Source organism: Phyllobates terribilis, unplaced genomic scaffold (assembly GCF_046119375.1).
Source record: "Phyllobates terribilis strain yellow unplaced genomic scaffold, ASM4611937v1 Scaffold_66__1_contigs__length_7565176, whole genome shotgun sequence".
Taxonomy (NCBI): Eukaryota; Metazoa; Chordata; class Amphibia; order Anura; family Dendrobatidae; genus Phyllobates; species Phyllobates terribilis.
Window position 1 is genome coordinate 3,579,393 of NW_027362826.1, and position 21,621 is coordinate 3,601,013.

Below are 21,621 nucleotides of genomic sequence, written 5' to 3' on the forward strand. Positions count from 1 at the left end.
CGGTTCAACGGTGTTATGAGGCTTTGTAAGTTGTCCCGGTAGCGAGGATCTAGGAGGGTGGACACACAATAATCAGCCGTGTTGAGAATGTGGGCGATGTGGCGGTCGTTTCTCAGGCACTGCAGCATGAAATCAACCATGTGCTGCAGATTGCCAACTGGCCAAGAAACGCTGTCCCCTGCTTGAGGCATGATCTCTGCCTGCTCTGCATCACCCCACCCTCGCTCTAGATACTAACTACTAGAGCATTGTGTACCTCCCTCCTCAGGACAGATGTCTTCCTCCTCCATTGACTCCTCCTCATCCTCCTCACAAAGTGTCCCCTGCCTAGGCCTTTGTGAGGAACCACGTTGCGCAGACTGTAGAGAAGCAGATGGCATTTGTGACTCCTCATCCTCCACCTCTTCCAAAACCTCGTCCCTTAGTGCTTGCAGTGTTTTTTCAAGCTGGCTGATAAGGGGGATAGTCATGCTGACTAGTGCATCATCTGCACTCGCCATCCGCGTGGAATAGTCGAAGGCACGAAAAACGTGGCAAATGTCCTTCATAGAGGCCCACTCAGTGGTGGTGAAGTGTGAACGGCGTGCACTGCGACTTGTTTGCGCCTACTGCTGCTGGTACTCCATTACTGCTGCCTGCTGCTCACACAACCTCTCCAACATATGTAACGTTGAATTCCACCTCGTGGGTAGGTCACATATGATGCGATGTTCCGGAAGACATAATCGGCGCTGCAGAGTTGCAATGCGCGATCTTGCGTTGCTGGAACACCGCAAGTGAGCGCACTCTATGCGGACCTTGTGAAGCAGTGCATCAAGATCCGGATAGTCCCTCAAAAAACTCTGCACGACCAAGTTGAGCACATGTGCCAGACATGGGATGTGAGTGAGCTTGCCTAGGCCCAGAGCTGCCACCAGATTTCGGCCATTGTCACACACTACCATGCCTGGCTGGAGATTCGCTGGCACAAACCACACGGCGCTCTGCTGCTTGATGGCATTCCAGAGCTCCTGAGCTGTGTGGCTTCGATTCCCCAAAGAAATTAATTTTAATACGGCCTGTTGACGTTTGGCCACGGCTGTGCTCATATCGGTCATCATAACAGGTAACCGTTCACGGGTCAATGTGGAGGTAGACCGTGACGGCTCCAGCAGCGCTGATTCAGAGGAACTGGAGTATGAGGAGGAGTCAATGTGTACAGACTGGATTCCTGCAATCCTTGGAGTTGGCAGAACACGCACTCTCAAGATCTGTACCCGGCTCCACAACATTTACCCAATGGGCAGTGAGGGAAAGGTATCGTCCCTGTCCATGCTTACTGGTCCACACATCGGTGGTCAGGTGGACCTTGCTACTGACGGCGTTTTGTAGCGCATGTTTAATTTTTCCCTCCACATGCTGTTGCAGGGCAGGGACGGCTTGCCTGCTGAAATAAAAGCGGCTGGGCACGTTGTATTGTGGGACTGCCAATACCATAAAGTTATGGAAGGTGTCAGTCTCCACCAGCCTGAATGATAGCATTTCAAGGGCCAGTAGTTTAGCAATGCCAGCATTCAGTGCCTGTGCTCGGGGGTGGTTTGCCGAGCATGGGCGCCTTTTCTCCCATGCCTGTGCTAACGATGGCTATAGACTGGCCTGGGAGTGTGAGGATGACAGGGAAAGTGGTGCTGTGGGTGGAATTACACTGTGTCTCTGTACAACAGTGCCAGAGATTCTTCCATGGCGATCCTGTGAGGAAGCCGAACCAGCTGTGTGTGAGCTGGAGGAAGAGGCTATAACACGAGCTGAAGAGGTGGTAGGTGGCGCTGTAGGTTGGCCTAGGTCTTCAGTGTGTTTTTGTAACTCCACCACGTGCTTGGTCCGCACATGTTTCCACATATTTGTGGTATTGAGGTTGCTGACACTTATCCCTCTTTTCACCTTCTGATTACACAGCTTGCATTTGACAAAGCAAATGTCATCTGCAACTGTGTCAGAAAAGGACCAGGCACTGCAAGTCTTGGGAGCGCCCGCTTTGGATTTTGGAAGAGCCATGCTCCTAATGGGTGCCGAAGTGGAGGCTACAGGCAACCAAGTCTGCCCCCTCCCTCTCCCTCCTTTTTGGGCCGTTCGGGGAATCTCTTCCTCAGAGCTGCTCCCACCACCTTCCTGTCCCTCACGCCATGATGGGTCAAGGACCTCATCATCTACACCACCCTCTTCAAACAACTGCTTCTCCTGGGTAGTCTCGACAGCACAGTACGCACCAGAAAGTGGCACCTGAGTCTCATCATCAGATGCGTACTGAGGTGTGCTGCTGACCATAGGCACTGGCCCACCCGCCTCTTCAGATTCAGAGAGACAAAACGGTTGCGCATCACTGCATACTACCTCTTCTTCAAATTCTAGAATTCTGCTTGCCTGGCCCCCTCTTTCCAAGCAAAGAGATTCAGAGAACAGAAGTAGAGATGGCTCCTGTCCAGGGCTCTCTGACTGCCTGGGCAATTTGGCAGGTGGTGAAGAGACAGATGGGTGCTCTTCAGTGCTCAGGACCTGAGAGGATCTGGAGCTAATTGAAGTCGATGCGTTCGCTGCCATCCATCCGACAACGGCTTCAATTTGGTCCTCCCGCAGCAGTGGGGTACGGCTAGCTCCTACAAAGCTGCGCATAAAGGACTGTTCCCTGGTAAAACTGGGGGATGCTGAGTCACTGGTGCCCGCAGCAGGCACAGAATCCCCACGTCCTCTCCCTGCAGGCACAGAATCCTCACGTCCTCTCCCTGCAGAAACTGCACGCCCACGACCACATGCCTTACTCCCTGCCTTCTTCATCTTGGTAGACTGATAAAGATAGGCAGAAAAGTACTAAGGGCTTAGTGTGCTTATTCCTGCACAGCTGCTAACAGGTATAAGAAACACTAATTTTATAAAGTGTAGACTTTAATATGAGCTAATGTGGCCTACATAACTGTAAAGTGGAGTGTTTGGTGAACTTTATTTAGATCTTTTTTGTCACAAAAAGACACTGGATGTGCCCAAAGATGTAATACCGATAGTATCACAAACTTTTTGTAGCTATTACAATGCAGGAAGGTAACCTACAATGCAATAGATGAGGCTACAAAAAATAGGCTAATACTAATCTGGCTGGGGCTGCAGGGCACAATGCTGCAGAAAGGCTCCTCTATCTACTCCTATATAGTGTGTTTGGAACTAGTTTAGCTGAATACGGATGGAACCACCACACTAATAGGAGAAATCAGGAAAAATTATCAATTAGCAAAAAAGGACAATGTATGAGGCAGTGACGCACGCTAAGCGCACTACAACCAGACGTGGCTGAAGCACACACTACAGGGTGAGCTGCACTCACACACCAGACCTTGCAGACAGCCGTGAACAGTGCAGATGCAGAGCACTGAGCACTAGTGCTGCAAGACAAAAAGAAATTCTCTATCTACTCCTGTATAGTGTGTTTGGAACCAATTTAGCTAAATACGGATGGAACCACCACACTAATAGGAGAAATCAGGAAAAATTATCAATTAGCAAAAAAGGACAATGTATGAGGCAGTGACGCACGCTGAGCGCACTACAACCAGACGTGGTTGAAGCACACACTACAGCGTGAGCTGCACTCACACACACAGACCTTGCAGACAGTGGTGAACAGCACAGAGAACTGTGCACTAGCGCTGCAAGGCACAGCGATTTATAAAGTAGCTTGGGTAAAGCAGAATAGAGCTAATAGGTAGCTAAAACTGTCCCTGAGAACAACAGCGTCCTATCCCTAACTGAATTCACAGCAGAGTGAGCTCAAAATGGCGGCGGCGGCTTTTATAGTGCATCATGACATCATTTCAGCAGCCAATCACAGCCATGCCATTAGTTAACATGCCTACATGCCTAACAGGATGTGCCCACACTTCTTAGGATCCTCATTGGCTGAATAAAATGAAACTGGCTCATTGCATTATGGAAACTTCCGATTCCGGTATACGATATTGCAAAAGTATCGGAATTCCGATACCGCGAATATCGGCCGATACCCGATATTTCAGCATCGGATGCTCAACACTACTGATGACACATTAATGACGTTGCACCAGCCAGACTAATCAAAAGCCACGTTAGGGACCCCTCCAAAGTAAGAGATTTGCGAGCCTCCTATCCAGAGGCCAGAGACTACTGACTTGGCTGATGGATCGGGATCCCACAAATGAGTACACGCCTCTGTAAAAATAAATCTTTTTTTTCTGTTTTATTGTTTTCATATTCTTAGGATCATAACGTGTTTTATTGGTACTATTTTGGGATATGTAAGTCTTTTTGGTCATCCATATTTTTGTGATAAAATGACAAATGTGTGTGTTTTTTTTGTTGGAATTAGTTTTTTATTTGATAAAAAAAAATTATTGGGAAAACAAAACCTGTTTTTCAACATTTTTGTAAATGATTAGTTTCACAACGGGAACACGCAATGCGTTAGTTGCATAAATAATCCATTAGTGCAGTTCAATGTCCAGCCTGTGTGTGTTATATTGGCAGGCCGCCTATTAGATGGTGTCTCCAGTCGGATCTAATATCTCCAGTGACCATGGCATTTAAGGAGTTAACGGAGCAGCGGCAGAGTGCTGACAGTGCACCCTTTCACTGCTGGGTCCCTGCTTGATGTGGGTAGTGAGCACTGTTGGATGGAGCCCTGGGATCATGATTCCAGGATGAAGATGCAAGGCCTAATGTCAATGGGCATGTTCCATTAGGAAGTGCTTTGACAGGAAGTGGTTTATCTACAAGGGTTTTTTAATCTCCAGCATTCATGGTATATGCACAGGATATGCCATAATAGCTGGATAGGTGATGGTGTTACCTCCCGGGCCTCTGCCTGTCAGGAGTACAGGAGTTCCACTTTGCATTGGCTAACATTCTGAAGCCCGCCATCCTGTTCTTGGTTAGATATGGGTACCCATACTCATCTGCTTTTTCTTTTCTTTTCCAAGGACTTGAGAAGGTTCCTTTACAAAAAACTTCCAAGGTACTTTCTTTCCATAGTTTTTCGTATGATTAATGATTGCTATTATGTAATTATATTTAATAATTTAAGACCTCAACTCCCAAGGTCTGAATAACAAAACTCCTGCCCTCCTCTCTCTGACGATACAGCCTGGTCTCTGGGGCCTTTATTTCTGATACCAATGCCCATGCGTTGGCTCATTAACAATGGTCATTCTGATGTGAGGTGTGTAGTAAATTATGTCTATTACTAACATAACCTTTTGATTGTTGTTTTATTAGTGTTGAAGGACTTCATGCCATTGTAGTGTCAGACAGAGATGGGGTACCTGTAATTAAAGGTAAGGAACTAGAATGGACATGCATGTCTCGGCATGCAGTTCTGCTGTAATGTGGTTCTCTGCCCTTATACCCACTCTTACAGCTAGGTTACACACCTCAACTGTTATCTCAAACTTCCAAATTAATGATGCGGATATGATGAACCACTGGTGAGCGCACAAGCAACTATCTGACCAGCAGATTTGTTCCTGCCAATATTGGAACTCAATCTAATAATTTCAGCCACAATGATAATTGAGATTAAAGAAGTTGTCCACTACGTGTACATTGATGCCCTATCCATAGGATAGGACATCAATGTCTGGTCGGTTGGGGTCCCACACCCGGCACTCCCGCCGATCCGCTGTTATCGGTGCCGCCGGCTGTAAGTGCTTACTTGCGGAGCTTGGCCATCAAGTTGTAGTGGCCACCACAGGGTACTTCACATTCGCCTCCTATTCAGTTCAATTTAATAAGAGGCGGATGTGTAGTACTCCACGGCGGCCACTACAACTAGGCGGCCAAGATCTGCAAGTAAGCACTTCCGTCCGGCAGCACCGATTACAGCTGATCATCAGGGGTGCTGCTTGTGGGACCCCAGTTGATCAGACATTGATGCTCTATCCTACGCATGGGGCATCAATGTAAAAGTAGTGGATGGGTTTGTTTCCATGTTGAGATTTTTTTTTTTTTTTTTTTATGCGGTTTTTGTAGCTAAAGCCAGAACTGAATAATAAATGGTAGATGTCTCTTTTTTTAATCCCCTCTTGGTTTTGGCTTCAAAAACTGCATCAAAATCTGAAGTTGGAAACCACTTTCATTATTTTTAAAAGGAAAAAGAGGGTGATATGAATCTTAATACAATTAGTTTACTTTATTTTTTAGTCCGCTTAGAGGACTTGAAAACCTGTGATCCTTTGCTTTTTCTATATACTGCAAAACTATGATTGCTCTATTTAACTGCCACTGCCAGTGATTGACAGCAGCGCCTAGGTAGTTAAACATCAGCGACTGGAACAAGCGCTGCTGCTGAAGACTGATGGTGGCTGTATAGCAGCCGGTATATGGCGCAAGCTGAGCCCCCTCCACACATGCAGACCCCAGTACGAACATACAGGTACATACATTTGCTCCAGAGTTGTAAAGAGCCATGCCACATGACTTGGGCTATAAAGCCAAACCAGGACCCTCTATTTGTGTACAGCCATTTTGGGCTGCTTGTACCTCATCAACCAAAAGTAGGAGACTGGATTATAGAAATGTTCACATTCAAACATTTATTGCTGTTTTCTTTATCAGTTGCAAATGAGAATTCCCCTGAACATGCTCTGAGGCCATGTTTCCTATCCACATTTGCACTGGCCACTGACCAGGGAAGCAAGCTGGGACTCTCCAAAAACAAAAGCATCATATGTTACTACACCACGTATCAGGTAGGTAAGGCTGTAGACCCAGGACGGCTTTGTGAGCATCGGGTGTGATTATCACAATCGGTGGTGGTGATGGACATGTGACGCGCCCCTGGGCCTGCTGTGTCGCGCAGCGTCTCGCGCACGGGGGCTTACCCGGAACCGGATCAGATGAGGGTTGTAGTCTCCGAGTGGCGGGGACCCGGTCCGTGCCCAGGGAGTCAAACTCAGTGTGTGGCAGTCTTGATAGGTGTTACTTGAGTGTCGACTACGCCACCCGTTGATTTGCAGCTATGGAGCTGCCGCTGCAGGGCAGACCGCTGAGGCCGGTGTAGAATTGTGCAGCGTGATAGTATAACCCCCAACGGGAGGGGTATGGCCTCAGGGCAGCTGACGTGGAAGATGGGGGTAGCAGGAACCACTCAGAGACGGTGCGGTGTAATTCAGGGTCTTTACTGGTAACAACGATAGACCCTCCCGGAGTACTTGCTAGCGAACGGGGCCTGGTCAGTCCTTGAGCAGATGGGATCTCCCCTGGCCAGGCGGAGTTGTAGGCCTCCCAAACTGACTGTACTCTTCTGGCTACCTTGCTAGAAGCGGATATAAGTAGCCCACGTCCCTGAGTGTGCCGTGTGGTGCTCGCCCGTATGGCCGGTGACTCGGGGCCTTCTAATGGCTTCCGCTCCACAATGGCGGTGCTGGTCCCACGCGTGTGACCTTGCCTTCGGGTTTCTTGGCCAGAGGACCTGAAATCCCCTGCCGGTCGGCTTCTGCTGCTGGGTAAGAGTTAGTCCCCACAGCCTCGGACGCCGGGTCCGGTAAGAAAGCTTCTCAGTCAGGGCGAGCTCTGCAGCTGCCAGCCCCTGACTCGTAGTAGTATTGCTCCCACTGAGCTTCTGCTGTTTCTTCCTATGACTGTTTCTCGTCTCTACTCTCCTAGACTCCTAACCCTGCCTCAGCCCCGGGTTTATATAGGGGAAGTTCTTCCCCTCCCAAGACTGGGCAGGAGGTGTGGCATGCACAGGATCCCTGACCAAAGGACCTCCCACCTGCTCTCAGACATAACATTACATTACTGTGGAAACCAGACCCCTGGGGTGCCACATTCCCCCCTAGTGAAATTTAGTACTCCGGGACTAAACATATTTTAGAAAAACATAACAAGATATAACAACAATAATAGTACAATAAGAAGAAACACATAAAGGTGGTCACGGATATCCGTAACCGGGTGCAGTCTTTGAAGAAAGCAAGGTGTCCATTTCACCAAAACAGGGAGACGTAACCAGGTAGGGGTCTGTTCTGCCCCGAGTCCTTAACAGTCTTTAGTCCGTCCTGGGTTACGCTCCAACTATGTACACAGGATTCCCGGTAAATCCACCAAAGACTCCTATAAACAACTAGAAACACATAATTATACACAAGCAATAAGAAAAACAGGTAACCACAAATAAAACAACTTATACATTTCAAATCCTCCAACGTGCGGGTAACTGGCCTCTAGTGGCCCTAGTGGACCTACGGAGCTGACTGTCTAGCCCTGAACTACAGGGTGTAGGAGCTGTCAAGGGTAAACTGGGCAGCTGTCTACTGGCTCTTTGGCTCACTAGGGGTACGGCAGGCTCACTATAAGCAGAGGGTTGATCCTCCTGTTCTGCTTGTGTGGAGTCTTCTGCCTCCTGGACCGGCTGCTCTTCCAGCTCTACCTGTCGCTCCGTAGGTGCTTGGGATGCGGGTTGGAGGAAGGTGAGTACGGGTACCACAACTGCGCCATTGACTTGAGTCCAAGACCGAGGGAAGTCTCCGAGCACAGTACTAACCATGTCTTCCCTTTCCTCTACGGGTCGAGGGTCTTCTTGTTCCTCTTCAGGGTTCCGTAGCTGTTCTTAACACTTCTTCAGGTGATCCCGGGATACAATGGTTGTGGTTTCACCTCCGTCTTTACTGATGGTACAGACCTTTGGGTTGTCGTGGCTTGAGGGCAGTACGGTGTACGGGTCCTTCTCCCACTGGTCGTCCAACTTGTGGAGCCGTCTTTTTCTCTTCAAGACCTGCTCTCCGGGTACCAGGGGAACAGCGGGAGCATACTGGTTGTAAGTTTTCTCTTGTCTTTCCCTAGCCTGACAGAGACTTCGCTCCACGCTCTCCTGTACTCTCCGGTACTGCTGCTGCCTCTCTGTGTCCCAGTTTGCTTCTGGTGAAGTGTCCTCGGGTGTCAGGACTCCCATTTCCAGGTCAACAGGTAACTTACCAGGTCTCGCCCTCATTAGGTAAGCCGGGGTACAGTTGGTGGAACCTACCGGGATGTGGTTGTATAGGTCCACCAGATCGGGCAGCTTCTCAGGCCACAGACCGCGTTCTTCCAGGGGCAACGTTTTCAGAAGATCCATTACCACCTGGTTCATTTTCTCACAAAGTCCATTAGTTTGCGGATGATAGGGTGTCGTCCTTATCTTCCGGCAGCCATACAGAGTGCAGAATTCTTGGAAGACCTCCGCTTCAAAGGCAGGTCCCTGGTCTGTCAACACTTGGTCCGGGTACCCGTGTGGACGGCAGAAATGCTGCTGGAAGGCTCTAGCTGCTGTTCGAGCTGTTAAGTCCTTGACGGGGACGACAACCAAGAACCGGGAGTAGTGATCCATGATGGTTAGTGCGTAGACGTAGCCACTTCTGCTTGGGGTCAGTTTTACATGATCCAAGGCTACCAGTTCCAACGGCTGCCGGGTGACGATGGACTGCAGGGGAGTCTTCTGGCTGGCACGGTCCTTCCTTCTTAGGTTGCACGGGCCACAGTCTCTGCACCACCTCTCGATGGTTCCCCTCATGCCTACCCAGTGGAACCGCTCGCGCAGCAGGAACTCCAGCTTCTTCCATCCGAAGTGTCCAGCCCCGTCGTGGTATGCCTCCATCACCATGGCTGCGTCTCTTCGTGGCACCACTACTTGCCAGATTAGTTCATGCGTCCGGGAGTTAACCATTCTGCGGCACAACTTCCCCTTGTAAAGGAACAGTCTACTCTTTTCTGCCCACAGTTGCTTGGCTTCCTCCGGAGCGTCTGGGTCAAGGCGAGCCTCTGGCCGAGTCAGCATCTCCTTTACCAGCCGGACGGCAGGGTCGCTGTCTTGCGTTTCCGCCCAGTTGTAGTGAGGCAAGGGGTTAAACGTAGCGGCTTGCTTACTCCCTACCCGGTGGGAACACTGGATAGTCCCATGACGGAGGAACGCAGGGAGTTCGACTTCTTCCAGTTCCTCTGGATCTTCTCCTACGTCCGGTAGATTTGGCATCCTGGACAGGGCGTCCGCGTTGGTATTGGAGCGTCCTGCCCGGTATTTGATTGTGAACTCGTAGTTGGACAGACGAGCCATCCATCTCTGCTCTAGGGCACCGAGTCTTGCTGTGTCCAGGTGTGTCAACGGGTTGTTATCCGTGTACACGATGAACCGGGAAGAAGCGAGGTAGTGCTTAAAGCGTTCGGTGACTGCCCACACCACTGCCAGGAACTCTAGCTTAAAGGAGCTGTAATTCTCCGGGTTTCTCTCGGTGGGTCGCAGTTTTCGGCTGGCGTAAGCGATTACTCGTTCTTTCCCCTGCTGGATCTGGGACAGCACAGCTCCTAGCCCGATGTTACTTGCGTCAGTGTAGAGGATAAAGGGCTGGCTGTAATCGGGGTACGCCAGGATTTCATCCCCCGTGAGGGCCATCTTCAGCTGGCGGAAGGACTCTTCTTCTAACTTCTCCCATCTGAAGGGCGGCTTCTGGTTCTTGGCCTTCCGGGACTGGCCTATCAGGAGGTCCTGCATAGGAGCTGCCTTTTTGGTGAAACCGGGGATGAATCTGCGGTAATAGCCTACCAACCCAAGGAACTGCCGCACTTCCTTTATACTGGAGGGACTTGGCCATTCCTTAATTGCGGTGATCTTATCAGGGTCGGGAGCCACTCCGTCAGCGCTCACCACGTGTCCCAGGTACTGCACCTTTGGCTTCAGGAGGTGACACTTAGAGGGTTTCACCTTCAGGCCGTAACTTGCCAGGGCTTCGAACACTTCCGCCAGATGTTTCAGGTGGTCCTCATAAGTCTTGGAATATACGATGACATCGTCCAGGTACAACAGGACCGTCTCGAAGTTTTTGTGTCCCAGACAGCACTCCATTAATCGTTGGAAGGTTCCGGGTGCGTTACAAAGTCCAAACGGCATACAGGTAAACTCGCTAAGTCCCATCAGGGTGGTGAATGCGGTCTTCTCCCGGTCCGCCTCTGCTACAGGAACCTGCCAGTACCCGCTAGTGAGATCCAAGGTAGAGAAGAAGTTAGCAGATCTTAAAGCAGCCAAAGACTCCTCTATCCTTGGTAAAGGGTACGCATCCTTGTGTGTGATACGATTGATTTTCCGGTAATCTACACACATCCTCATAGTGTTGTCTTTCTTTTTGACTAAAACTAGTGGGGCTGCCCAGGGGCTACAGCTATCCCGGATTACCCCAGCCTCCTTCATGTCTCTAAGCATCCCCTTGGCGTGTTGGTAATGTGCAGGGGGTACGGGTCGATACCTCTCTTTTATGGGAGGATGATCTCCCGTGGGGATGCGGTGTTCTACCCCCTTAACTCGCCCAAAGTCTAACGGGTGTTTACTAAACACTCTCTCATACTCTTGAACCACCCGGTAGACTCCCTGTTTCTGGTGGGAGGGAGTGGAGTCAGTTCCCAAGTGTAGTTGCTGACACCAATCCTCCATTACTTTCTTAGAGCCGTTACCTTCCTCCGGGTGAGATGGAGGCAAGGGTTCCACAGACTGTATAGAGTTTTGGTTGATGGTATATAATTTGGCTATCGTGGCATACCGGGGTAGGTATACTTCCCTCTTCCCGATATTTATTAGGCGAACGGGCACCCTCCCATGGCGTACATTAACCACCCCCCGTGCTGTCAAAATGGTGGGCCTACTGTCTGAGTAAACTGGTTCTACCATTGCCTGGTAATCCCTACCTCTCGGACCAATAGCTGCCCGGCACCAAATCATCATTTCACTTTTTGGGGGCATGGCAATAGGGAAAGGGTCACACATTCTTACGCTACCAATCTCACCGCCGGAGAGTTCCACCTGTTGCCGTCGCATCAGTGCCCGGATCTCTTTCTGGAGCACTCGCTGCTCGCCGGAGCTGGCGTTCTTGGCAACCTGTTGTAAAAGGAAAATCACCTCTGCAAGACAATTTTCAATTACATTAGTTCCTAGCGTTATCTTTGGGTGACTCTCGTGTTTGTCAATGTCTACAATAATCAGTCCCTGTGCTGCCAGTTCGACTCTACCAATTTTAATGGTCGCCTCTTTAAATCCGATCTGTGGCACGGGCTGACTATTGCTGGCGATGATACTCAAGTCGTCGTCAGGGTAGCGGGTTATATCCGAGTCATTCCAGTACTGCTTGAAGAGCACGTACGGGATGGTGGTGACCTGTGACCCGGTGTCCAGTAGGGCACTCATAGGGATGCCATCCAGTACCACAGGCAAGACTGGACGCCCTCCGACATATTTGTCGCGCCAGTTCGATGGGCCTGGTGGTCTTTTTCCTGGGGGTTGGCCCTCTACCCCCAGGTTGTGCCAGTTTAAAGGACAGTACCTTGCCATATGTCCGGGTTGATTGCAGCGGCGGCAGATGGGTCGTCCGTCCTCGTTGTACCGGTCACTGGGTCTTCCTCTGGCCGGTGGGGTCCTCCTTGGTCGACGCCACGGGATGTTCTCCGGTCCGGATGCCAGCTGGATCTTCCCTGGAGTGGAAGCCTGTAAAGACTGCACAGTTCGGGTTAACGCAGCAACGCTTTTAGCTAGCTCTTGGACCTGATGGTGCAGGTCTGGAGCCGGGTCATTGTTCAAAGCCTGCGCATCAGCCCCTACAGGCCCTGCCGACAAGGGCGCCGCCTCCTGGTGGTAAGTGATAGCTGGGCGCCTGTGGGTCACAACGCCATCCGGTGCCGGTTCTCGGAGCACCCGGATGGCTCTGTCCTTGAACTGTGCAAATCCCAGATGAGGGTCCTGTAGGGCCATTGCCCGCAACTGGGTTCGGTGGGCATTGCAATATAAACCCTCTATAAATTGTTCAGTCAACAGCCTGTCCTCGTCTCCCATGCCGTCAGGGTCGGTCTGCTTAACGGCTCTCAGGGCCTCTTGTAGGTTCAGGGCATAGTCCCTTATACTCTCATGGGCCCGCTGTTTGCACCCGTAGAATCTAAGCTTGATCTCGGCTGAGGTGCGGGTATCAAAGGTGCCCCTCAGCCGGGTTAGTATCCCTGCGACAGTCCTCCCCCCAGGTGGCCAGGACTTTACCTCCCTTCGGGCTGCTCCGGTTAATTGGGCCACCAGGATGCTCACTTTTTGCTCTTCTGTGAGGGGGTACACCTGGAAGAGGCTATCCAGCCTTTCTCTAAAGTCCTGCAGGGTATGTGACTCCCCTGAGTACTGGGGTAGCCAGGCTGCCCCCGGGATATAGGGCATGGTGAAAGGCATGACCGCGACAGCGGTGGCGCTGGCGGGGGTTGAAGCGGTGAAGCTCTCCTCCGTATCCGACATCCTTCTCCCCCCTAGTGGACCGTGGCCTACCTTGCGATGATCCTCTTCCGTAGGCCGCGGCTCCGCAGTGGATCGTCAGGGTTGAGGACCTTCCGTCGCGCTCCGGTGACGTCGGCGTCTGCTGGGCTCCTTCCAGGACCTTACGCAACGTCCGGACGTGAGGCGGGGCTTCAGTTCTCGCGGGCTTTTCGGAGTCCACGCCCCTCTTCTTCCCGCGCGGCGTCCTCAAGATGGCGTCCAACGGCGGGAAAACTCCACGGATGGCGGGAAGAAGGCTGAAGATGGCGCCGGATGGCGGGAATCTTCACAGATGGCGGGAAGAAGGCTGAAAATGGCGCCGGATGGCGGGAATCTTCACCACAGGTGAGTTTGAAAGTCTCTTTTTCAGGCACGCAGTACCCGGTGGTTGCGGGCACGAAATCCTGCCGACTACGCCAAAGTTGACGCGCCCCTGGGCCTGCTGTGTCGCGCAGCGTCTCGCGCACGGGGGCTTACCCGGAACCGGATCAGATGAGGGTTGTAGTCTCCGAGTGGCGGGGACCCGGTCCGTGCCCAGGGAGTCAAACTCAGTGTGTGGCAGTCTTGATAGGTGTTACTTGAGTGTCGACTACGCCACCCGTTGATTTGCAGCTATGGAGCTGCCGCTGCAGGGCAGACCGCTGAGGCCGGTGTAGAATTGTGCAGCGTGATAGTATAACCCCCAACGGGAGGGGTATGGCCTCAGGGCAGCTGACGTGGAAGATGGGGGTAGCAGGAACCACTCAGAGACGGTGCGGTGTAATTCAGGGTCTTTACTGGTAACAACGATAGACCCTCCCGGAGTACTTGCTAGCGAACGGGGCCTGGTCAGTCCTTGAGCAGATGGGATCTCCCCTGGCCAGGCGGAGTTGTAGGCCTCCCAAACTGACTGTACTCTTCTGGCTACCTTGCTAGAAGCGGATATAAGTAGCCCACGTCCCTGAGTGTGCCGTGTGGTGCTCGCCCGTATGGCCGGTGACTCGGGGCCTTCTAATGGCTTCCGCTCCACGATGGCGGTGCTGGTCCCACGCGTGTGACCTTGCCTTCGGGTTTCTTGGCCAGAGGACCTGAAATCCCCTGCCGGTCGGCTTCTGCTGCTGGGTAAGAGTTAGTCCCCACAGCCTCGGACGCCGGGTCCGGTAAGAAAGCTTCTCAGTCAGGGCGAGCTCTGCAGCTGCCAGCCCCTGACTCGTAGTAGTATTGCTCCCACTGAGCTTCTGCTGTTTCTTCCTATGACTGTTTCTCGTCTCTACTCTCCTAGACTCCTAACCCTGCCTCAGCCCCGGGTTTATATAGGGGAAGTTCTTCCCCTCCCAAGACTGGGCAGGAGGTGTGGCATGCACAGGATCCCTGACCAAAGGACCTCCCACCTGCTCTCAGACATAACATTACATTACTGTGGAAACCAGACCCCTGGGGTGCCACACATGCTCATCCCAACCAGATACAAGTGGTATCATCTTCTGGTTTAGAGTTTTTTGGGGGCAGGTATTTTCGGGCAGGTCTGTCTGACCTGCTATACAGTTGGCTTTAGATATGTAGATTGTAAATATTTTCCAAAGTTCTCAAAGAGATTGTCCCAAATCAGAAAATCGTGATCCCTGGGTGCAGTTTGTTATAAAACGATTGTAAAATTGTCTGGTGTAAGCCACCCTCTTCCGGTCCGGTGCTGAGCCTCTCCGGCTGCTCCATGTGTCCAGTATTACCTGCGGGGCTGATGTCACATCAGCAGCTTGGCAGCCAGTCAGTGAGCTCAGGTGTTTTGAGTGGGGTGTTTTGTCTACACCGCCAAGCCACTGAGCTCTCTGATTTGCTGGTGTGCTGTCGACATGACGTCAGCGCTGCAGCCCATATCCGTTACCGAGAGCTATGGTGGAGACTCAGCCCTGCACCTGGGGAGGGGGAGTAAAGCGTGGGGTCCAAGAACAAGCTAAACCCTGATGAAACACTTTGTTTTAATTCCATTTGTTATGAGGATTGTGTGTAAAGTGCCGGTGTTAATAGACATATTAATAGGCCCATCCTCCTTTTAGAATTGCTGTTTCAGTCCTCATTGCACTGATATTAACCGGATCTCACTGTGTTTTCTTTGTGGTCCACAAGTCACTTTCTCCATGCATACCTCACATTACGGTTCATAGGGATCCATTGGAAGTGTTTTCCATGTTCATTGTACAGTAAAGCATCATTTACACAATAGAAAACGCCTTTAAGCAGCATGGAAATATGGAGGTTATAAGTATCACTTAATTTCTATTGTCTGTAAGTCATTGATTTGTGTTTCAGGTTGTCCAGTTTAACAGATTGCCGTTGGTCGTGAGCTTCATAGCTAGCAGCAATGCCAATACAGGTAGGCGTTCTTCTGTATTATTTACATTGTATTTACATGTCTAGCCCGATAAAAGGTGCAGTGTACAGTACAGACCAAAAGTTTGGACACACCTTCTCATTTAAAGATTTTTCTGTATTTTCATGACTTTGAAAATTGTACATTCACACTGAAGGCGTCAAAACTATGAATTAACACATGTGGAATTATATACTTACTAGATGGTGGCCCGATTCTAACGCATCGGGTATTCTAGAATATGTATGTGGCCGACCGGGCGCAATTAGCAGAGCGGTGTTTAAATTTGGCACCAATCTCACTGATTGGTCGCGGCTGGCGGCCGCAACCAATCAGCAAAGCGGTGTTTAAATTTTGGGCCAAAATCGCTGATTGGTCGCGGGCGGCGGTCGCGACCAATCGGCGAACCGTGTTAGTGAGGACTGGAGAGCGTGTTTAAATTTGGCACCAAAATCGCTGATTAGTCGCGACCGCGACCAATCAGCAAAGAGGTGTTTAAATTTGGCGACAATACTGCTGATTGGTCGCGGCCGGTGACCGCGACCAATCAGCAGAGCGATGCAGAGCGGGGTTTAAATTTGGCGCCAAAATCGCTGATTAGTCGCGACAACGATCAATCAGCAGAGCGTTGTTTAAATTTGGCGCCAATCTTGCTGATTGGACGCGTCCGACATCCACGACCAATCAGCAGAGCGGTGTTTAAATTTGGCGCAAAAATCGCTGATTAGTCGCAGCTGACGGCCGCGACCAATCAGCAGAGCGTTGTTTAAATTTGGCGCCAAAATCGCTGATTGGTCGCGGTCGGCGGCCTCAACCAATCAGCAGAGCGGTGTTTAAAATTGTCGCCAATCTCGCTGATTGTTCGCGGCTGGCGGCCGCGACCAATCAGCAGAGCGGGGTTTAAATTTGGCACCAATAATGCTGATGGGTCGTGGCCGGCGACCGCGACCCATCAGCAGAGCGGGGTTTAAATTTGGCCCCAATACTGCTAATGGGTCGCGGCAAGCGACCGCGACCAATCAGCAGAGCTTTGTTTAAATTTGGCACAAAAAACGAAGATTGGTCGCGGCCGGTGGTTGCGACCAATCAGCAGAGTGAGGTTTAAATTTGGCGCCAATACTGCTGACTGGTCACGGCCGACAACCGCGACCAATCAGCAGAGCGGTGTTTAAATTTTGCGCCAATACTGCTGATTGATCTCGGCCAGCGACCGCGATCAATCAGCAGAGCGTTGCTTAAATTTGGTGCCAATCTCGTTGATTGGTTGCGGCTGGAATCCGCGACCAATCAGCAGAGCGTTGTTTAAATTTGGCGCCAATCTCGCTGATTGGACGCATCCGGTATCCGCGACCAATCAGCAGAGCGTTGTTTAAATTTGGCGCCAAGGTCGCTGATTGGTTGCGGCTGGCGTCCGCGACCAATTAGCACAGCAGTGTTTAAATGTGGCAGCAAGATCGGTGATTGGTCGCGGCCGCTATTTAAATGTGGCGCCCAAATCGGTGATTGGTCGCGGGCAGCGGCCGCGACCAATCAGCAGAGCGGTGTTTAACTTTAGCGCCAAGATCACTGATTGGTCGCGCTGTCCGCACGCGACCAACCAGCGAATCGTATTGGTGAGGAGCGGGGAGCGGAATTGTATTAGTGAGGACCGTACCTCCTATTTGAGGCCAATCAGCTGGGAAGTCTCCTAGGTCAGTGTGTATCACCGCTTCTGCAGGTTCTTCCTGGATTGTGAGAGGCACTTTTTCTTGGGGTTTCAGTAAATCTGGACACAATTTTAGGTGGTCCCTGGACACTGTTGTAGATGTTTTTCCTCCATCTCGACTGATTAAGCATGTTTTCTTGTTGTCAAACCTTGACGGTAACACAGTGTAGGGGTCTTTTTCCAACTGGTCATCAAGTTTGTGGTTACGTCTTTTTTTTTTCAATACTGTTTCACCAGGTGTGAAAGGTTCTGCGGGTGCTTTTTTGTAAGACTGTCCTTGACACAAGCTTGTACTCTTCTGTACTGCTCTTGTCTGGTCTTGTCCCAGTTTTCAGTGGTCATATCAGCTTCAGGCTCAACAACACCAAGCTCCAGATCCATGGGCAGCTTTCCTGGCCTTGCCCGCATGAGATATGCCGGAGTGCAATTGGTGGAACTCACTGGTATATGATTATACTGATCCACTAAGTCAGGTAGTAGGTCTGGCCACTGGTTTCTCTCCTCAAGTGGTATGGTCTTTAGCAGGTCGATGATGCTGTTGTTCATCTTTTCGCAGAGACCGTTGGTTTGTGGATGGTACGGTGTAGCTCTGATTTTTTTACAACCGTAGAGATGACAGAACTCCTTGAACAACTCAGCCTCAAAGGCCGGGCCTTGGTCCGTCAGCACCTGTCAGGGTAACCATAGGGTCTGCAGAAATATGCTTGGAACGTCTTTGCTGCTGTCTCTGCCGTCAGGTCTTTGACGGGGGCGACCACCAGGAAACGTGAGTAGTGATCCACCATGGTCAGAGCATAGGAGTACCCTGACCTGCTGGAGGACAGCTTGACATGGTCCAGGGCCACGATCTCCAGGGGCCGAGTCGTCTTGATGGGTTGCAGGGGTGCCTTCTGGCTGCTGAAGTCTTTTCTTCTTAGGCCACAGGGTCCACAGTCCCGGCACCACCTCTCAATGGAGCTGCGCATTCCTACCCAGTAGAATCAACACTTCAGCAGGGTCTCTAGCTTTTTCCAGCCAAAGTGCCCCGCCTGATCGTAGTAAGCTTCTAATACCATCTGGATGTCTGTCTTCGGGACCACTATCTGCCATACCATCTCATGAGTTTTTGGATTGACGTATCTCCGGCACAGCTTCTCACGGTAGATAAACAGCCGGCTTCTTTCGTTCCACAGCTGCTTTGCTTGCAGAGACGCATCCTTCTCCAGGGAGGCACCTTCTTGGGTTATCAGCTGTTTGATGCGGCTGACAACCCGGTCGCTGTCCTGGGTCTCTTTCCAGCTGTGGTGAGTCAGGGGGTTTAACGTCTTTCCACGCTGCTTCCTGGAGGCTCGTTGCTCGTGGATCATCCCATTCCGGTGAAAGGCAGGTAGCTCAATCTCTTCCAAGTCATCCACTTCTTCTTCTGTGTCTGACTGGTGAGGCATCCTAGACAGGGCATCGGCATTGGCGTTCTTGCGGCCCGCCCGGTATTTGATTGTAAATTGATAGTTTGACAGCCGAGCCATCCATCGTTGTTCCAGTGCCCCCAACTTAGCTGTTTCAAGATGGGTCAAGGGGTTGTTATCAGTAAAGGCAGTGAACTTACTGGAGGCTAGATAGTGCTTGAACCTTTCAGTGATGGCCCAGACTAAGGCCAGGAACTCCAACTTGAAACTGCTATAGTTCTCTGGGTTCCTCTCAGTCGGGCGGAGCTTCCTGCTTGCGTATGCGATCACTTTCTCTTGCCCATTCTGCTTCTGACTTAGAACAGCGCCCAGACCTTCGTTGCTGGCATCTGTATACAGCAGGAACGGTTGGCTGTAGTCAGGGTAGGCTAGGATCTCATCACCTGTCAGGATCTCCTTCATCTCCTGAAACGACTCGGCTTGCTCCTTACCCCAGTGGAATGGGGGATTTCTGCCTTTGGGGGACTGTCCTACCAGGAGGTCTTGCAGAGGAGCTGCTTTCTTAGCGTAGTCCTTAACGAACCTCCAGTAGTATCCGACTAGTCCCAAGAACTGACGCACCTCCTTGAGGTTTTTCGGCTCCGGCCACTTCTGTATGGCAGTGACTTTCTCCGGGTCTGGTGCTACCCCTTCCGGACTGACAATGTGCCCCAGATACTGTACCTTTCTCTTGAGCAGGTGGCACTTTGAGGGCTTCAACTTCATCCCGTACCGGGACAGTGACTCAAATACCTCTTCCAGGTGCTTCAAGTGGTCCTCGTACGTTCTGGAGTACACTATTACATCGTCCAGGTAAAGTAACACAGTCTCAAAGTTGCGGTGTCCCAGGCAGCACTCCATCAATCTCTGGAACGTTTCGGGGGCATTGCAGAGTCCAAACGGCATACTGTTGAACTCGCAGAGTCCCATCGGGGTGGTGAAGGCCGTCTTCTCCCGATCCTCCTCAGCCACAGCTACTTGCCAGTAACCACTAGTGAGGTCAAGGGTGGAAAAGTAATTTGCAGACTTTAAGGCAGCTAGGGACTCCTCTATGCGTGTTAAAGGGTATGCATCTTTATGTGTAATGCGATTTACTTGACGGTAATCTACACACATTCTCATGCTCCCGTCCTTTTTCCTCACTAGCACTAGGGAGCTGCCCAGAGACTACAACTATCCCTTATCACTCCCGCCTTCCTCATGTCATGCAGCATTTCTTTTGCCTTCTGGTAGTGAGCTGGGGGTCTAGGCCTATAACGTTCTTTGATTGGGGAATGGTTGCCTGTGGGGATATGATGTTGAACCCCCTTAACCCTCCCGAAGTCAAGTGGATGTTTACTGAACACCTGCGAGTATTCTTGAACCACCCGGTGTACACCCTGTCTTTGATGGGCAGGAGTGGTGTCTGTCTCAACATGGAGCTGTTGACACCAATCCTCCACCTGAGTTGCAGGGTCATTATCCTCCACTTCATCTGGTGAGGTTAAGGACTCCGCCTCATGGATGCAGTTGTTATTGACAGCATGTAATTTGGCAACAGTGGCATAACGTGGCAGTTTGACCTCATCTTCCCCTAAATTGAGAAGACGAACAGGCACCCTCCCATTACGTACATCTACCACTCCCCTGGCGGTTAAGAGCATGGGTCTATGTTCGGAGCAAAGGGGTTCTACTACCGCCTGGTAGCTCTGTCCTCTAAGACCTATAGCAGCTCTACACCAGATGAGCATTTCATTCATTGGGGGGATGACAATGGGTATAGGGTCTGTTACCCGCACGTTACCGATTTCACCATCTGTTAACTTTACTTGCTGTTGATACATCAGGACTCGGATTTCCTTCTGCAGTGCCCTTCTCTGTCTCGGTCTGGCAGTGTCGGCGATCTGTTGGAGCAAGAACACAACTTCTCCCAAACAGTTACCAACAATGTTAGTGCCAAGTACCATATACGGGTTAGCGTCATCAGGATTAGTCTCTACTACAATTAGTCCTTGATCCTTCAGCTCCACTCTCCCCACCTTTACAGTCACATTCTTAACACCGTGTAGGTTAAGGGGGAGTCCATTTGAGGCGTATACAGACAAATTTGGAGCTGGCGGACGTAGGTCGTCCGTGGACCAGAACCTCGTGTAGAGGACTTCAGGCATGATGGTTACCTGAGATCCTGTGTCCAGCAGGGCATGCGTCGGGATCCCATCCAACACAATGGACAGGAAAGGTCTTCCTCCGACGAACCTGTTGTACCAGTCTGATGGGCCTGGTGAGGTTACTCCTGGGTGTCGGCCCTCGGACCCAGGGTTTTCTCGTTTAAAGGACAATTCTGGGCGATGTGTCCAGTCTTGCGGCAGCAGTAGCAGGCAGGGTCCTTCTGTGGACGGCGCTGGTCACTGGTCCTCGGCGAGGGCGGTGTTGGCCTCCTCCAGGGGACATCCTCAGGGCTATCGGCTAGCAGGATCTTCCCTCCTTCCTCAGGCTCCGTCCGCAGCTGTAGAGCACTCAGCACAGTGGTCAGGGTTTTGCTCAACTGACGCACCTCAGAGCGCAAACTGTCCAGTTCTTTAGGGGACTTTGCTGGGATTTTAGCTTCAGCAGCCACTGGGGAAAAGGTGGGTGTAGCCGGTACTAGGGTAGCCCCACCCTGGTAACGTTCGATGGCATTTGTTTCCAGGGGCTGCAGTCCTTTTACAGCCATGTCCTTGAGGTTGTCAAAGGTGGCATCTGGATGATCCAGGGACCACCAACGCACAGTCCTGCTCTCCTCTGGAGACCTCAGTCCCCGGACAAACTGTTCCTTCAGCATTTTGTTCTCATTCTCAACACTGGTTGGACTAACCTGGTTCAG

General features: G+C 51.1%; 1 protein-coding gene across 1 annotated transcript in view; it reads left to right on the forward strand.

Annotated features, from left to right (window-relative positions):
* Window positions 1-6,621: 6,621 nt before the first annotated feature.
* Window positions 6,622-21,621, forward strand: part of LOC141193551 (securin-like) — a 68,712-nt gene continuing 53,712 nt past the window's right edge. Inside the window, exons 1-2 of the transcript XR_012266461.1 lie at window positions 6,622-6,746; window positions 15,590-15,653. The gene's annotated coding sequence lies outside the window, so the exon portion shown is untranslated. The remainder of the gene's footprint in view (window positions 6,747-15,589; window positions 15,654-21,621) is intronic.